Raw genomic sequence first — 20,224 nt, 5'->3', positions numbered from 1 at the left:
GCATGTCAGGCGGGAAACCATTTTATGTTTATTTTCTTTAGTGTATAAGTAACGGTTTTTTTTCTTAGCTTTCGTTAAAATAAAATTTTAAAACACTATTCAGAATGTTCTATAGTTGTTGGAATGAGAACAGTAACTCCAGTGCAGTAACCGTATATCAGTCTTTAGGATTCATCATCTAGCATGTCAAATTGAGGCTATGGCTGAACAAGTCATGGAATAGCGTTCGCGTTACACCTGCCAACCGTTTAATGTTTTCCTTCTTTATTCAAATTAATTATTGCTAACTCTGTTTAAGGAAAACAAAAAATAAAACAAACAAACAAAAAAACACTGAAAAACCACAGTATGTCACCCAATCTATGTCACTTGTTCTACTGACCAGTTACTCTCAAACTTAAATTCTAGTTAAATTCAAGTTCCACTGGGTTACTCTACTTTTTTAAGTTGTAAATACTTAATGAATTACTTAAATATTTACTGAAGGGCTGGAGATGGGAGGTATTTATGCCAGTGGTAGGGCTGGCCTTCTCCAGAAGTCCTGTGCACAAGGGAGCTGGCCATGAGTCTCCAGGAAATACAGATAAACTTTTCCCACTATGGATCTTCCCAGACTTTCTGACACCTCTCCCCTAAGGGAACATCAAGGAAGGAGAGAATTGTTTGAACCCAGTATCTAAAGGATGTCCCACAGCTTAATTTGAACACAAGCCCCATGGTGGTATATCAGACAAAAACAAGTCAAAGAAATCAACATTTCAGGGTCTGAAATATGATACCCCCAAATCAACACAAAATAAACACTTCAATCCAGTCCTGGAGCCACAAAGCTCCTATAAGAAAAGTGGGAGTTTATTGCAGCAAAACTTGTGTCTATGCATGCAGTTTCCAAAAAAGAAAGAAAACAAAAGCAAAAATTATCTATGGCAGCAAACCCTTAGGCCATGCAATTGATATGGCATTACTTTTTCTTTCTTATTTTTTGTTCTTTTTGGATGGGACACCAAAATCACTGCTAACAAATATAAATACAAACACATGGGACTATACATCATTTGAGAGCTTCCGCATGGGAAAGAGAAACAATGAACCATTAAAGAAGGCATCCTGATGAGTTCATGTCCTTTGTAGGGACATGGATGATGTTGGAAACCATCATTCTCAGCAAACTATCGCAAGAACAGAAAACCAAACACCACATGTTCTCACTCATAGGTGGGAATTGAACAGTGAGAACACTTGGACACAGGAAGGGGAACATCACACACTGGGGCCTGTCGTGGGTCCGGGGGTTGGGGGAGGGATAGAATAGGAGATATACCTAATGTAAATGATGAGTTAATGGGTGCAGCACATCAACGTGGCACATGTATGCATATGTAACAAACCTGCACGTTGTGCACATGTACCCTAGAACATAAAGTGTAATAATAATAATAAAAAAAAGAAGGCATCCTACATATTGAAAGAAAGTTCAGCAGAAACATATTTGTGAAAGGGATTGCAATCTAAGATGTATGAGAAACTAACACTACTCTGGGAAAATGAACAAAATCTAATACCCAAGCTAAAACTGGGCAAAGAACCTCAACAGGCACATCTGAAAAGTAATCATGAAATTGACTGACAGGTCAAAGAGAAGCTGCTCAACTTCACTAATCATCACACACATGTCTAGGTGCAAACCACACTCAGATACCTCTCACTCTAATTAGGATGAAACTTACCAAAAACAAGAAAAAACCCATATATTCGCAGGCAGTGGCCAATGTAGAAGTGCAGAAAAAGAGATTTTATACACTATTGGTGGGAATGTACATTACTATACACACGAAGGAAAACAGTTGAAGGTGCCTTAAACATTTTACAACTACCCGTTCACCTAGGAATACCACCACTGCTTACACACAGAAAGCGCATGAAATCTGTTATGTTGAAGAGATATCGGCCTTCTTATGGCAATTGTAGCACTATGCACCATAGCGAAGGTATCCAATCAACCTACCTGTTCATGCACAGATAAAGGGATAAAGAAACTGCGGTACACAATGGAATCCTCCTCGGCCATAGAAATTCATGAACCCATGTCATCTGCAACAATGTACAGAAACCGGGAGGACATGATCTTCCATGAAATGAGCCAGGAATAGAGAAATAAACACGGCATGATTCCATGCCTATGAGAATGAGATCAACTTTGTCTCTAAACGACTTTATCTCCTAGTAGAACATTTCATAGTAGTGAAGAGAGCCTGGGGGTTGGGGAGGCAGCACAGGAACTGGGAAATGGATGCAATGTTACACTCAGATGACATGAATAAATTCAGCTGTTCTACTCCATGGCAGGATGTCTAGAGTTATCTGTATCCTACCATATTTTCCAAAAAAGGCTGAAAAGAAGGATTCTGAATATTGTGACCACAGAGAACTAATAAATAATAACTACACAAGGTAACAGAGATAGTCAGTCAATCCCTTGCTTTCATCATTACACAAGGTACATATGCATGGATTAAAATGTCCCGCTCTACTCTTTAATTGTATAACTATACTAGAGAGCAAATTGGTTTTAAGGACATAGAAATAAACAATGCTGAAGTTCATGTGAGACCAGGAAATGCCCTGCATTTCCAAAGAAATTCTGAGAAATCCAAACTACATTGGATGCATGATACTCCCTGATATGAAATTGCACTCAAACTCTAGGGACCTGCTTCTGCATGGATGAGTGGAAGAGAACAGAGAACCTGTAAACCCACACACTTCATACCACCTGATGCTGGATGAAATACACAATGATGAGTAATGGGGAAAGAACTCCCTTTTCAATAGTCTTGGGATAAATGGCAAACCATATGCAGAAGAGTAAGTAACACGAGGCATCTACTTCTCACCATGTATCAAAGTTCACTCAGATGAATGAAAGATGTAAGTGGAAGACCTCAAAGTACAAAAATCCTACAAGAGACCCTAGGAAATACCCTTCTTGACATCAGCTTTGACAAAGCATTTATATGCCTAAGACCCCCATGACACTGCAACAACATCAATAATCGACATGTGGGACCTAATACACTAAAGAGCCACAACACAACACAAGAAATTACCCACAGAGTAGACAGACGACATACAAGATGAGAGAAAATGTTCCCAAACTATGCACCAGACCAAGTTCTAATATCCAGAATCTACCTTAAAGACCTTACACAAATCAATCAGCAAAACCACCCTCATAATTAATAGGCAATGGATATAAACACAGACTTCTCAAAAGATGATGATGAGCAAACAACGAATTGAAAATATGCTCAACCTAATTATCAGAGAAATATAAATCAAAAGCACAATGAGATATATCTCACGCTGGTCAGAATGGTGATAACGCAGTTAAAAAAGAAAAGGGCACTGCTGAGGCAGCAGAGAAAGGGGATACTGGTCCACTTTTGGTGAAAATGTAAAGTAGTTCAGACACCATGGAAAGCACTTCGGAGATTGCTCAAAGAACTTGAACCAGAACTACCATTTGACCCAGCAATCCCACCACTGGGGTATACACAGAGGAAAAGAAATCCTTCTCTCCAAAACACACATGCACACAAATGGTCATGGCAGCAGTATTTACAATGGCAAACACGTGAAATCAGCCTAGGTACCTGTCAACAGTGGATCCGAAAAGGAAAATGTGGTACATATATACCACAAAAAGCTAGGCAGGAATTAAAAGAAAAAAGAAGGAAATCATGTCCTTGGCAGCAACATGAAAGGAGCTGGAGGCCATTATCTAAAGAGAAATAAGGAAAAAACAGAACATCAAATGCCACATGTTCTCACTTAGAAGGTGGAGCTAACATTGAATACACCCTACCGTAAAAGTGAAAACAACAAACACTGGTGACTATCCGATGAAAAAGGATGAAGGGATGAGGTATGCGCTGAAGACCTACCTGGTGGGTCCACCCACTGCCTGCATGATAAGGTTGCTTAGACCGCAAGTCGCAGTGTCATGCAATATACCAAAGGCAGTAACTAATGCATTTGTACCCTTTAGACTATAATAAACATAGAAATTATGTTAAAAAATACAAACTTAGAAGCTAAAAGCACGAATGAAAAACACAAACTTTTATAATTATCCAAACAATCTTTTATTGGCATAAACGAAGAAAATGGACAGAATGAGGAAATCAAATACTCAACCCCAATTTACATTTAGTGAACACGGTTTTCAAAAGAACACCAAAAAGATGCAATGGGAAAAAAAGAGCCTGTTCAATAGATGATTTTGAGCAAACTGAATATTCACATACAGAACACTGAAATAGGACCCTTATGTCACACAACACAAAAATCAATGCAAAATACATTAAAGACCTAAAACTCAATTCTGAAACCACAAAACTCCTACAAGAAAACATAGGGTGTGCATTATTTTAGAAAAGAAATCCATACATGTAGGCTGCTAAAGGTATTTAAAAAACATTAAACCAAAGGAAACACTCCAAGAAAACACCCATAGACAATGTAATGGCTTGTCGTTTTCACTGAAAAGCTGGGGACCCGGTTCCACAGAACAGTGGAACAGATTAGAAGACCCAGATATAAACCTGCACACCTGAAGCCATCTGATATTTGGAAAAAAAATCAACAACAATAAGCAATGGAGAAAGGACTCCCTATTAGTAAGTGATGCTGGGATAAGTGGTTAGCTAGATGTAGAAGAAGTAACACTGGGCCCCTATGTGTCACCATGTACAGAAAGCAACTCAAAATGAATCAAAGATTGAAATGGAAAACCCTGGGCTGGGCGCGGTGGCTCATTCCTGGAATCCAAGCACTTTGGGAGGCCAAAGTAGGCAGATGACTTGAGGTCCTGGTGTTCGAGACCACCCTGGCTGACATGGTGAAGCCCCATCTCTAATGAAAAAACAAAAGTTAGCTGGGCGTGGTGGCATGTGCCTGTACTCCCAGCTACTCAGGAGAATGAGGCAGAAGAATCACTTGAACCCAGAAGCTGGAAGGTGCACTGAGCCGAGATTGCTCCATTGCATTCCAGCTTGTATGAGAGAGCCAGACTTGGTCTGTAAATAAATACATAAATACATAAAAATCCAATACCTGAAACTATAAAAAAAAATCCTGCATGAGAATCTAGCAAATACCCTTCTTGACAGAGGCTTTGGCAAAGCATTTATATGTCAAGTCCCCAAAAGCAATGGCAACAAAAACAATTACTGATAAGTGGGACGTAATACACAAAAGAGCCGCTGCACGGAACAAGAAACAACCACAGAGTCAGCACACAGCCTATAGAATGAGGGAAAACATTCCCCAAGTACGCATCTGAAAAACATCTAATATCCAGGATTTACCATAAAGACCTTAAACAAATAAAATCAGAAAAAAACCCAATTTATAAAACGGTAAGGGACATGAACACACACTTAAAAGAAGGTGTACCAGTAACCAATGAGCATGAAAACATGTTCAATTTCACTGATCATCAGAGAAATGCAAATCAGAAACATACTGAGATACCATCTCACACTGGTCAGAATGGCAATTATGACACACAGTCTACAACAACAGAGGCTGGTGGGGCAGATGAGCAAAGAAATGCAGGTCCACTGTTGGAGGAAATGCAAACTACTTCAGATCCCCTGGAGAGCAGTGTGGACATTTCTCAAAGAACCTAAAAGAGAACTACCACCCAACGCTGCAATCCCACTCCTAAGGATCTACCCGAAGGAACATACTTCCATGAAAAATACATATGCACATCAGATTGCCAGGTCCCCACTGATGAGGCCTTTACTGAGGAGGCCACCACTAACCAGGCCCCTGCTGATCAGGTCCCAGCTGACTAGGTCCTGATGACCAGGTCATCTCTGACCATGGTCCACTGACAAGGCCCCTGAGCAGCAGTGCTCAAAGTCTCATTACAATGTCCCCCTCAGCTCACAGACCCCGCCTCCCTGCATGTGTGCCCAGAAGTCAGGCCCTGGGGTCTTTTTTGGGACACTGCCTTTCCTCCAAGACACAGGGAGAGACAGTCAGCCTCAGGCTCCAGGTGACCAGCTCCACACTCACCCCAAAGGCCCTCGGGGCCCAACTCAAAAGAGACAGTAAGCAGCCTGGCACTGCCTGGAGATGCCATCTACCCTATTCCTGAGTGTCAGAGTGTGAAGAACGGAGGGACATTTGGCAGAAGAGACACCCTGTGCTGCTGGGTCTCCCAGGGCCCTTCCCACAGAGCCCCAATCTAAAGACACAGCACAGAGGCTACACGAAGACTAATCCACAACCTTTGAGGCTGAGTCAGGGACCACATGAGGACTGTCCCCAGACAGTCACAAGGCCCTTTGCTTGTTTCTTGGTACCTCAGTGGATGCAGCAGCGGTTTTTCTGTTGGGGACCAGTAAGCACGTGCTGGGGAGGACTCGCTTGTGCTTCCTCAGTGGCTCCACCTCTGCTTCTAAGAAAAATCACTCATTCCAGGGCTGGGGCAGAAAAAATACAAGATTAGATGACATCTTGTGCCAGAAACTAAAAAAGTGCTGATGGAGTAACAGGGACAAATCAAAAAGACATAAAATCAGCTTGAAATCTAATCTTGGGGAACTGGAGCACCAGAATCATGAGCTTTCCCTCCTTTCTTATTTATTGGTTTCATTTCTCCATGTAGAACAAAGACGAGAACAAGAAAATAATCATCTGGCAACCATCGTAGTAATAATTGTTAAAACACAAGTCATCCATGAAAGGCTAAATCTAGTGGGTTCTGAGGAGTAACCAGATATTTACAGAGCCTCAAAGTAGCTCCATACAAAATACGGTTGAACTACAAAAAGAAAATTGTAACATTAGCATGGACAAACCTGGCAGGTACTCCTTAACTATCCTAAGTAATAAAAACTGTAAAATGCAAATAAGCCTTCTATGACCTTTACTAAAGTATCAATGATGACTTGGTTGTTTGGCTGTTTAAACAGCTGACATTTGGGCAATCTGAGTATGTCAAACTTAATAAAAATGGTTTTTGTTTGCAAGATCCACTTAAAACTTAAGGAGGCTAAAAAAAATCATTTAAAATACCCTATAAATTATCATCATACATATGATACAAAAATATCCTACACTTCAGTAAATATTGTAATGTTAAATATTTTATGAGAAACAATTAAAAATGTTCTGTAAATAGCGCAGTAATAAAGTTTTATAATCTTTTAAATCGTACAGTTTTTCCTTAAGACTTCATGGTTGGCCGGGCGCGGTGGCTCAAGCCTGTAATCCCAGCACTTTGGGAGGCCGAGGCGGGCGGATCACAAGGTCAGGAGATCGAGACCACAGTGAAACCCCGTCTCTACTAAAAATACAAAAAATTAGCCGGGCGCGGTGGCGGGCGCCTGTAGTCCCAGCTACTTAGGAGGCTGAGGCAGGAGAATGGCGGGAACCCGGGAGGCGGAGCTTGCAGTGAGCCGAGATCGCGCCACTGCACTCCAGCCTGGGCAACAGCGTGAGACTCCGTCTCAAAAAAAAAAAAAAAAAAAAAAAAAAAAAAAAAAAAAAAAAAAAAAAAGACTTCATGGTTAAATATTCTCTTCATTAGATGTGGCTTACCAATGGATTCTAGAGAAGAAAGTAGACGGGAGCAAGTGTCCAACACAGCAACAGCTGGAAAGAAACAGAAAGAATTTTGTTCTTTACCTAGAACACTTCAGTTAACTAAGTGTGAGTTAGAAAACTAAAGAACTGAGAACTTTATCAGAGTTAATAAGAATGAGAAATATGTATGTACATTTACAATACAAAATTACTATTAAATAAGTTACACATGGCATTAATTCTAATTGTGTTTAAATATCAGAGTTTTTTCATTCTTCATTCATGTAATCAACAGCTACGTGCTAAGGTACTAGAACCAGCACAGGAATTATAAGATGAAGATGGTATGGTCCACCTCTCAACAGTCCATATGCTATTAACCTAAAAAAACAGAAGGCAGGCAATGTCCACATACAGTCATAGATACCATGACAGGTATACAGCAGGGCACTACTGGAACACACAGAAGTAACATCTAGCCCACTTTTATGTCAATATCGTAGGCTTTCTGGTGGAGGAGATAACATAGGTTGATACCTGAAGGACAAGGAAAACCTTGCCAGATAGAGGGAAGAGGCTAAGGCAAAGAGCCTGAGGTGAGGAAGCGCCCTGCGGAGTTCCAGTTTGGTGCTAGAGCAAAGGGCAGAATGTGGTAAGTGGAAAGAGACAAGGCTGAGTAACTTGACAAGAATCACATTGACGTGGGTATTTCTATTTCATGGTGAAAAATTTGGAACTTTTCCTGAGAACAGATGTAAGCCGATGACACAGTAAATGACAGGAGATTTAAAATGTCACCTGTCAAGTGACTGCTTATGAAGGGCTATTGCTCAGCTAAGGATTTTGAAATGAGTCTGAGGTCTGTTGGCCTTCAATCTCTATCAAAATCCTGAGAACTTGATGATGACTTTGTTTTCTGAGAACTGTTTCAGTGTGCAGGCTGACAGTTCCATGAGGATGGCAAGATTGAAGAAATTGTAGAGCCAGTGAAAAAGAGATGCACAGACTTCTTTGGAATTTTTTAAGCTATGGAACATGATAAATTTATGGTGCATAAGTACAGTCTTCTCTGTGAAAGTTTTTGTTTTCACATCTTTCATTAGATGTGTCTAACAAAAAAAAAAAAAAAAAAACTTGACACAGTATCTACTAACCCAACAATGAAAAATAATGCCATTTGCTATTTACATTTTATTTCTAAAATAAACCTAAATTTAATTAATAAATTTTGGAAACATACTTCTGTTTCTCTAATTATTTGTTCTACACAGTCCAGCTCCATCTAAAATAAGTAAAAATAATAATAATGTTTAAGTTAAACAAGAAACATTACTATGAAAATAATATGTCACTTATAAAATGTGGCCTTTAGTACTTTTAGTGACTAGACTTAACTCGAAGTTTGCTTAAATAGAAAAATAATCACATAAATAAAGTAAAATTTCTACTTATTTTAAGTTTAGATAACAGAGGATGTATCTGTGTAATGCTCTTTAGAGTAATCTGACAAAAATACAGTTAATATTGGTCTACTGAATATACATGATTTTAGAAAGGTAGTGTTTTATTAGTACAAAGGTTAAACGATGGCCAGGCATGGTGGCTCATGCCTGTAATCCCAGCACTTGGGGAGGCCAAGGCAGGCAGATCACGAGATCAGGAGAGCGAGACCATCCTGGCAAACACGGGGAAACCCCAGTTCTACTAAAAATACAAAAATTAGCTGGGTGTGGTGACACACACCTGTCCCAGCTACTTGGGAGGCTAAGGCAGGAGAATTGCTTGAAACCAGGAAGTGGAGATTGCAGTGAGCCAAGATTGCACCACTATACTCCAGCCTGGCGACAGAGTGAGACCCTGTCTCAAAAAAAAAAAATTAAAAAATTAAATAAAGTCATCTTTTGCAATGAATACATTGCTTTGAAATTCTTAGCAAAACTCTGCCCTTTATAAAGTTTAATCCATGTTTTACTTCAATAAATTTTATCTTAAAAAGAAATTTCTATTCTCTACTCATAGCAAACTTTTTTATAGTAAATTTTTCTTTCTTTCTTTTTTTTTCTAGTTTGTAGTCTAAATTAAGGTGGTACCTGTGTAGGTTTCTTCCAAAGGTATATTGAGGGATGCCAAATTTTGGAGTACAATTGAACCCATCACATAGGTAGTGAGCATAGGACCCAATAAGTAGTCTTTCAAACCTGGCCGACTCTGTCCCTCCCTGTTCTTATTTCCCAGTGTCTATTATTCCCATGTTTATGACAACATGCACCCGATGTGTAGCTCCCACATGAGTGAAAACACGAGATATCTGGTTTCTGTTTCTGCGCTAGTTTGCTTAGGATAGTGGATTCCAGCTGTATCCATATTGCTGCAAAGGACATGATTTTGTTCTTTTTATGGCTGCAGAGTATTCCATGGTATATATGGAATTTTCCAATCTACCTTGAATTTTCAATCTACCTTGGAGGCACCAGGATTGACTCCATGTCTTTGCTATTGTGCACAGTGCTGCAATGAACATACATGTGCATGCATCTTTGTTACAATGATTTATTGTCCTTTCGGTATACCCCTAGTATAGGAATGGGGTTGCTGCATCCAATGGTCATTCTTAGTTCTTAATTTCCAAACTGCTCTCCATAGTAGCTGAACTAATTTACATTGCCCCAAACGGTGTGTGTTCCCTTTTCTCCACAGCCTCCCCAAAATCTTTTTTTTTTTTTTTTTTTTTTGTACTTTTAAACAAAAGTCATTCTGGTGTGAAATGGTATCTCACTGATGTTTTCTGATGATTAGCAATGGTAAGCATTTGTTAATATGTTTGTCAGCCACTTACATGTGTTATTTTGAGAAGTGTCTGTTCATGTTCTTTGCCCATTTTTACTGGTGTTATTTATTTTTTGCTTGTTGATTTGTTTAGGTCTCTTATGGATTCTGGATAACAGGCGTTTGCTGTATCCATAGTTTGTGAATATTTTCTTCCATTCTTTAGGCTGTCTGTTTAATCCCGTGATAGTTTCTCATGCTGTGCAGAAGCTCTTTAGCTTAATGAGATCACACTTGTCAATTTTTGTTATTCTTGCAATTGCCTTTGAGAACTTAGCCATAAATTAATTGACAAGTATGATGTCCAGAAAAGTACTTCCTACATTTTCTTCCAGGATTTTTATAGTCAGAGAACGTACTCTTAAGAAAAGCACAAAACTTTTTTGTTTTTGAGATGGAGTCTCCATCACCCAGGCTATAGTGCAGTGGTATGATCTTGGCTCACTGCAACATCTGTCTCCTGGGTTCAAGTGATTCTCCTGCCTCAGCTTCCCGAAAATCTGAGATTACACATGCTTGCCAATACACCTTGCTAGTTTTTGTATTTTTAGTAGAGACAGGCTTCATGATGTTGGCCAGGCTGATCTCAAACTCCTGACCTCAAGTGATCTGCCTGCCTCGGCCTCCCAAAATGTTGGGATTACAAGTGTGAGCCACCATGCCTGGTCAAGCACAAAGCTTTTAACATAAAAATGGAAATGAACATTTTAGTGTTTTGTGTAATTTATAAAATGCAATTATTTTGAATTCTACTATATAATAAACATCCATATGTGGGGTAAAGTGTTTGGATGCCAATAATTCAGTTGTGATTATGGGTGGGAAGAGTTGAGATGGTGCAAATAAACTTTTTAAAAATTTTTTTATTTTCAAGATGGAGTCTCGCTCTGTCACCTAGGCTGGAGTGCAGTGGTGTGATCTCGGCTCACTGCAACCTCCACCTCCCGGGTTCAAGCATTTCTCTGCCTCAGCCTCCCTAGTAGCTGGGATTACAGGTGCCCACCACAACACCCAGCTAATTTTTTTTGTACTTTTAGTAGAGATGGAGTTTCACCGTCTTGGCGAGGCTGGTCTGAACTCCTGACCTCATGACACACCTGCCTCGACCTCCCAAAGTGCTGGGATTACAGGCATGAGCCACCGTGCCTGGCCGGTGCAAAGAAACTTTAAAAGTGACATGAGCCAGGCACGGTGGCTCATACCTGTAATCCCAGCACTGTGGGAGGCTGAGGCAGGCAGATCACAAGGTCAGGAGTTTGAGAACAGTCTGCTCAAGACGGTGAAACCCTGTCTCTACTAAAAATACAAACATTAGCTGGGTGTAATGGCAGGCGCCTGTAGTCTCAGCTATGCGGGAGGCTGAGGTGGGAGAATTGCTTGAACCTGGGAGGTGGAGGTTGCAGTGAGCCAAGATGGTGCCACACACTCCAGCCTGGGTGACAGAGTGAGACACTGCCTCCAAAAAAAAAAAAAAAAAGAGAGAGGCGGTGTGAACCACAGCTAAACTATGATCAGTTAGAAAGTAAGCCAAAGCATCTCAAAGTATATCATCAGTTATCAGGCAATAACATGCTATTTCTAAAACCTAACTTAAATGCAGATTTTAAAGACATTTTAAACATGTCAGTTTAGTCACATTAATTGAATAAAGTTAGCAAATGGGTATCTCTTGAAAATGAGAGCTCCAGGGAATTAAAAAATGTAAAGTGCCCATTTCCTTTCTGTGCTAACACAGCTAATTATGATCTTTACTTAAAACGCATAAATGAACAGAACAACTCAGTATTTCACCAAATTAAAAACAAGAATTATATTAGAGAAGTGAAACCCAAAAGAGAAACGGTCATATAACTAACCTCAGTCAAGTAGTTCTTGCAGTTATTTGAAGTCTGTGGATTTGAAGTAGGAATTCTTACGGGCATTTGGGGAATATATTTTCTGTTGAGTCCTATACAGGGAAGATTTTCAACACAAGGTGACTCTGGGTCTCGCCTTATAGGAAGAGTGCTGAGAAAATATTTCACCTGCTCGTTCTCCATAAGGAGCTTGGTGTTGATCATTGCTATTTTCTTATTCGATCTGTAAAGATAGCAAAGACAAATGCTTAGTGTTTCATTTTTCCTTAAATGACTCTTAATGACTTGCAGTTTTTAAAAACTTGCCCTGAGAGTAAACCAAATTACCCACTAAACAGTGTTTTCACATCGAAGATGTGTGAGAGCATATCTGTTGTAAGGAATTATAATTTTAAAATAATTCTAAAGGAGCACCTGTGTTTCTAAGGTGATTTATACTGAACAAGCAGTTCAAACAAAGTAGACAAGGAAGAGATAATGGTTGTCAGTGATGCATGGCTCAAAAGGCAATACTTGCTGCCTTCTAAAATGGCTCTACTTGTAAGATTCTGAAGTTCCGTTAGAAATACTTGTATTTAAAAGGTAACAAAGCGGGAAAATGAATATACTGATTTGCTTGATTATAAGAACCACTTCACTAGAAATAATTATATCAAAACATCATGTTGTACTCCTTAATGTAGGTTAAGAAAACTAAAATGAACAAAAAAATCTAGGAATACTTGTGTTGAGTAAACCAGTTTTAGGCTTCACCCTTGTACATTTCACCCATTATCTAGGAACAATTAAACATTCGGCACTGAGGAATAATTCAGAGAAACAGCTCCTGGGGAGAACTAGATTGGCTGGTGATCAAAAAGAACTGAAGCATCTCTGAAGGCAATTAGCCCCCAGCACTGTGACCAAGGCACTGGAGGTGCGGCTTGTTCTCTCTGCCTTCCACACACTCCTTCAGGCTGAACAAGGTGTTATTTTTTAACCACTTTGTGAATTACACTTCTTTAAATTCCTGTGATAATTATTCACCATTGCACAAGGATGCCTTTCTGTAACATCTTAAAAATGTTACACAAATAGTCTTTCTTGAGGCACCCTCTAGTGATAATACTAAAGATCACAATCAAAAACAATCGTGCCCAGAGTAGCAGTACCACTTGACACTTTGGGTTTAGGTTGTGATCTACCAAAAATTAAATTAAAATCATTAATATTTCTATTTAGGGAAATTCTGACAATCTTATAACAAGATCACTTTATTAATTATAAAACTTCAAAAATACTTAGTGAAAAAAACTAACAGATCAGGTTAACTACATGAGACTTTTCAGGGGAAAAAAGCCATACAAAAGCAAAAAAACAAAAAAAAGTGAGAGGAGAGACAGAAACTATCCTTGACTAACATTTTAAAGGTAAGATTATTTACTAACATTATTTTCCAAAATTACATGATCAAATTAGCGTTCACTTCCTACTAATATCCTGAAGCCATCTCACTAAAAATTATGCTTTCAAAACAAATTAATGAGCTTAATTCATTCCCTATGAGTGTATGTTTTGACTTACTTCGTTAATGTTTTTGACACGGAATAGTTAGCTTTCAATGCTATTGCAAAAGCTTCCTTATATTCTTCTAATTCAGTTGTAACCTCTTTATAAGCAGTCTTCATTTCGGAGAATTTACATTCCGCATCTTTAAGCTCGAGTTTCTTCTTATTTAGTGAAGTCATATTATCCTTATTTAACTGCTCTAATTGTTTTTCATACTGTGCTTTCCCTAAAACAAATGAAAAGAATACACTTTTAAAACAATTATAACCTAATTATTATGTTTGTTGCCTTTCACTTTGAGTCAGTGATTCAAAGAGCAATTTTGAACATGTTAAAAAAAGAGGCTGAAGCTTAAAATGTTTATCAGCAATATCAAAACTAATAACTGAATTCACAATTAAGTCTGATTTATAAAAATTTGAAATCATAATTATGTTAGTATTAATGTAATCTGGTCATATAAAAATAGAATCCATTCATAATTTTAAAAAGTGATCAATGATCGATGTAGCTAAGACCAATTCAAAAGTATCACATGATTTCTAAATCACAAGTTTTTCTTATGCCAACTGGTCTTAATCATCAAATGACTCCATAGTGAGAACCAAGAGTTTGAGGCTGCAGTGAACTATGATCAAACCACTGTCTCCAGCCCGGGTGACTACAGTTGCCCAGAGCCCAGACTACACTAGCAAGATCCTGTCTCTTAACAACAACAAAAAAGCTCAAAGAACTAGGGGAAGGTAGTTTGGTTAATGGATATAGAATTACAGTTAGATAAGAGGAATGAGTTCTGGTATTCTGCGGCATTGTAGAGTGAATATGGTTAACTATGATTTATTGTATATTTTTTAAAAGCCAGAAGATTTTGAATGTTCACAATTCAAAGAAATGAAAAATGGTTGAAGTAGTAAATGTGCTAGTCAGCTTGATCATTACATCCTATATACGTGTATCAAAATATCACTAACCCATAATTATGGATATATGTGTCAAAAGAAAAGCTATATTCATCCCATTTAAAAAAACCGAATATAGGCCAACCTTACTGACTTCCTCCTAATGAATAGAATGCAGTAAAAGGGATACCATGTGGCTTCTCTATCCCAGACTGCTTTCACTTAGAATCCAGCCCCCAGATTGTCAGCACACGCAGGCCACAAAGAGAACCTGGCAGTGCCAGTGTCAGTATTCATGCTGCCTGCCCAAACAAAGGTTCCAGCCAATGGCCAGCATCAACCATCAAACACATGGGTGAACAAAGGCTTCAGATGATTCCATTTCCCCAACTGATCAGCTGTTCCTAGGGAAGCTGAGAGGAGCAGAGACAAGCTGTCCTGGCCAAACTTTTTCCAAACCACAGGTTCATTAACAAAAAAAATGTTTTTCTTTTAAGCCACAAAACTCTGGGTAATTGTTAGAAAAATAAGTTTCAAAAAGAGACAACAGGAAACACAACATGCAACAGAAAAGAGTCTCCTTTAAAGTAGGATATAATAAATGTTGAGGTTAATTTATTGATGGCAAACATTACTGAGAAGCAGCAGATAACCAGGAGAGAGACATAAGCTGCTGAGGAGGAACTTTTCCTAAAACCCCTTCAATTATGAACTCTAATAACAAGGCGAGGGTTCCCCTCAAGTTAGGAAATAAGACTGGGAAGCAAGAAGACATATGATTTGAAAAACAACTAGAAATACTTGGTTACATAATCAAAATCAGACATTGACCTAATTTCAATTAACTAAATTTCTAAAAGGTAAGCTTTGAGTGTTTATTAATCAATCTAGTATTTAATTTTTATTTTCCTTTTCTCAATAAGGAAATAAGGAGAACATTATGGAGTGATTTTCTGTCCTCGCAGAAGTAAAATAAACAATGTACTTCGAGTGTTAAGAAATCCAATGCAATTTCTCCTTTACCTTACTCCACGCTTGTTTGTATGGAGACATTAAGACCATCCCATCTCTATGTTATACCACAAGGCTTCTCTATAGCACACAAGCTGGCTCTGAAATTTTGAAAGTCAAAATACTAATCTACTATGTGTCTCTGATAAATTGCCTGAACATTACCTGATTTTTAAGTGCTGCACTCCTAAGACTTTTTCTTGGAATGAGTTAAACTTTATATTCTAAGAATCCTCTACTGAGCTAGAAAGCAGAGCTGTGCATCTCTGTTTCAGTAAAAGGAGCTCTACACAGGGAGCTGTGGTTTCTGAGAATGCAAGATCTGCACCAAGAAAAGGATTAGCCACACAGTGCTACACAAGAGAACTAGCTACCGGGTGGAAAGAGGATCTGCAAACTGAAAGATGATGACTTCACTTGATTTCCACTGAGGAAAGCTGGTGGCCCAGACTTAAACTTCTCCTTCCTGGATGGTAAATATCTATGGGAGATTCTATGAATTATAATGAGTTAGCAAAACATAATGCACTAAATATTAGACTATGTCAGCAGATCCTGTGACCAAAACTTAATGAAAATAAAATGACAGCAGGAGGCAATGGAAAAGATACTACAGATTTGAATGGAGAAAAAAAGAAATAAAGTATGTCTTGTAGGCCTGGCTTCCCATCAAATCTTAGAGTAAGTAAGGTATAAGCTGTCCAGAGACTCCTCTGAGACACAAAAGGTGAAGTTAAAGATATTCCACTAAATTTAATTTTTATTATGACATAAGACAACTGGTAATATGCAACATGATTAAAGAAACTTCTCAGTAAATTCAATTTGACCTTGGCATAAGAATAGACATAAACAAACTAAGAGTTGATGATCTAAAAATAAACCTGCACATTTACAGTCAATTGATTTCATATAAGGTTAACAAAAGAACAAAATGGGAAAAGAATAGTCTCTTCAACAAATGGTGCTGGAACAACTGGGTATCCACATGCAAAAAAATAAATAAATTTGGACCAAATATCTTATTTAAAAATTAACTCAAAATAAAACAGTTAACTGTAACAGCGAAAACTATAAAACCCTCAGAAGAAAACACTGGCATAAATCTTTGTGACTGCATTTGGCAGTGTTTTCTTAGCTATGACTCCAAAGGAAAAATGGATTCAATGAACTTCAAAATTGAAAACTGCTGTGCCTGAGAAGACAGTATCAAGAAGTGAAAAGGCAAGACACTAAGTAGAAGAAAGTATTTGAAAAGCATATGGCTGATAAGTGACTTACATATATAAGACACGTAAAGAACATTTGCAATTCATAAGTAACAAGATAACTCAATTTTAAAAATGGGCAAAGATTTTGAACAGATACATCTGCAAAGAAGATACAAAGATGGATAATGAGCACATTAATAGATGCTTGATGTAATTAGTCTTTAGGAAAATGTAAATCAAAACCACATGTGGTATCACTTCACACCACAGGATAAAAAGCTTTGTTCAATAAAAAAAGAAAGTAAGTGTTAGGAAAAACGTAGAGAAATTAAAACCTTACCCAATGCTGCTGGGAAAGTAAAGTGGTGCAGCCACTTTGGAAAACAAACTGGTAGCTCCCCAAAAAGTTACACATGAAGTCACCATATGACCCAGAAATTCCAGTCATAAGTATATGCTCCAGGAAAATAAAAACATATGCAAGCACAAAAACTCATACATAAATGTTTACAGCAGCATTATTCACAGGAGTCAAAAAGTGGAAAGAACCAAAACATCCATCACTTTTGGGTGGGAAAGAACCCAAAAGTCCATCACCTGGTGAATGGATAAATAAAATGTTTGACGTATCCATACAATGGAATATCACTCAGCAATAAGAAGAAATTAAGTACTGATACTGATAGGAGGAGGAGACAGCAAAATGTCTAGGCAGATACAGAAGGGTCGCCAGAGAATCTCCAACCAGCCCTTAAGTGTTTACACCAGATGTTATGTGCAGATAAAGGAAACTGGACTTGTCTTGCCTAGACATGCTGGCAGCGAACTGGAGGCCCACATGCACTGCGGGGATGGGGTGTAGCCACCAGGAATTCACATCTTATGCAGGGGAGGAGCCTGGCCACTTCAGCTCATGTGCTCCGGGTATTCAATTGTGAGGTCGAAACCTGTTGGCAGGACCCCTCTCTTTGCTGAGAGCTTTCCTTTCACATAATAAATTCTGTCCTCCTCACCCTTCAGTGTGTCTGCGTGCTTAATTTTTCCTGGTCACGAGAGAAGAACCCAGATTTAGCTGAACTAAGGAGAAAAACCCCGCATCAATACCTGCTACAACACAGATGCAGCATGAAAAATTATGCTAAGTGAAATAAGCCAGTCACAGTAGACCACTTGCTTTTTATTTCAGAGGCTTATAGGCAAATCCATACAAAGAAGGTGGGTGGTTCCCTAGGGCTGAGGGAGGAAGGGAAAACTAATGAAGATGGCTAAATGATGTGGGGTTTGTTTTTAGGGTGACGAAAATGTTCTAAAATTGATTGTAATGATGACTGCATAACTGTCTGAAAATATTAAAGTCAATGACTTGTATATTTTAAATGAGTAAATTGCATGGTGTGTTCAAGATTTCTCAATAAACCTGTTACGCACCACCCCCCTCCCACACAAATTAATTTGGTACTAGTGGTCTGGAGACAGGTACTGCTTCGTTTCACATCACTTGCCAGAATTCAAGACATAAGAGAATCAACAGCATGTCCTTTTTATAGAAAAAAAAATTTGTATTTTAAAAACTATCCTTTTTATTAGTATCAAGTCTGTAAAATTAAATGAAAAATCTTTCACTGCTTAAAGCACTGAGAGATTTATATTGAGGAATAAGACCTTGTTTCCTTTGGCCCCAATAAAGGGTCTAGGAATCGCATGCTTCAAACTATAAAATCTCATCAGATGGGTTTTTATTAACTCTTATAATGTGGCTTACTTTCTAACCTGATTCTGGTACAGCATCACAGAGAGAAGCTGCTGAAGGAAATCAAAATACTTAACCCCAAATATATTTTTTTTACATATTTTGAAATGGCTGCTGCAGGGCCAACAGATTGAAATGGCCCTCATTAATGTAACCCAGTCTCTCCCCTTCTAGGTCTTCCCAGATATGGGGAAGATTAAAAGCCTGAAACATTTAAAGTCTGAAAAGATATATTTACCCTCTATTTTCTCAACATATTTTGACAGAATTTGGGCTTTTCCACTATTAATATTTTCCCAAATTACATGACTTTTAAGCCCAAAACTGATTTAAAATTACCGTATGTTGGAATATAAATTTTTCTATTACAAAGATACATGCGTTTGTATGTTCATTGCAGCACTATTCTCAATAGTAAAGACATGGAATCAACCCAGATGTCTATCAGTGATACATGGGATAAAGAAAATGTGATATATATACACCATGGAGTCATAAACATGAATGAGATCATGCTCTTTGCAGGGACGTGGATGAACTCAAAGCTGTTATCCTTGGCAGACTAACGCAGGAACGAAAAACCAAACGCTACATTTTCTCACTTATAAGTGGGAGCTGAACGACGAGAACACGTGGACTTGGGGAGGGGAACGACAAACACTGGGGCCTGTTGGGGTCAGGAGGGAGAGCATGGAGATCAATAGCTAATGCCTGCAGGGCTTAATATCTAGGTGATGGATTGACAGGTGCAGCAAACCATCATGGCACACGTTTACTTATGTAACAAACCTGCATATCTCACACAAGTAATCTAGACCTTAAGATAAAATAAATTTTAAAAAAAAATTACCTTATGTTTTAGCTTCTTAATCAGAATATCCATTTTCAGTTGATCTGTTTTTAAGTCTCGATGGCAACCGAAGTCTTCATTTCCAAATGCACTTAACATATTTATTGCCATTTCCAGGAGTTTCTTATATCTGCAGAAATGCACAGAATTAGTAAGTATTTTTAAGAGTAAATATTTAATAATTGTTTAAACCGATATTATGTCATGGCATATCAAAGAAACAAATCTATAAACTATGATCCTTTCAGTTTCAACTGAGCATAGTTTGGAAGCATTCTATATGAAATTATAATCTTAGATACATAATATGAAGAACATTTTATGGCATATATGGCAGGCAAAGTGGTATTATAACCCTACAGTTTTTGTTTTTGTTTTTGTTTTTTGAGATGGAATTTCACTCTTGCTGCCCAGGCTGAAATGCAATGGTGTGATCTCAGCTCGCTGCAACCTCTGCCTACTGGATTCAAGTGATTCTCCTGCCTCAGCCTCCCAGGTAGCTGGGATTACAGGCGTGTACCACCACGCCTGGCTCATTTTGTAGTTTTAGTAGAAATGGGGTTTCACCATGTTGGTCAGACTGGTCTTGACCTCCTGACCTCAAATAATCCACCCACCTTGGCCTCCCAAAGTACTGGAATTATAAGTGTGAGCCACCACACCTGGCCTAA

The 20,224-nt window shown here is 38.4% G+C and overlaps 1 long non-coding RNA gene across 1 annotated transcript; it reads right to left on the bottom strand.

Moving 5' to 3' along the window:
- Nucleotides 1-4,121: 4,121 nt before the first annotated feature.
- Nucleotides 4,122-14,978, bottom strand: LOC144332007 (uncharacterized). Its single transcript, XR_013399682.1, has 5 exons — nt 14,877-14,978; nt 13,848-14,058; nt 12,285-12,507; nt 7,618-7,671; nt 4,122-6,497 (listed from the first exon to the last, which is right to left on the bottom strand). It is a non-coding gene; the product is annotated as an uncharacterized LOC144332007 (long non-coding RNA).
- Nucleotides 14,979-20,224: the final 5,246 nt, after the last annotated feature.

Source organism: Macaca mulatta, chromosome 10 (genome assembly GCF_049350105.2).
Source record: "Macaca mulatta isolate MMU2019108-1 chromosome 10, T2T-MMU8v2.0, whole genome shotgun sequence".
NCBI lineage: Eukaryota > Metazoa > Chordata > Mammalia > Primates > Cercopithecidae > Macaca > Macaca mulatta.
Note: the sequence above shows the minus strand (reverse complement) of the source record. Positions and strands in the feature narration are given on the sequence as shown.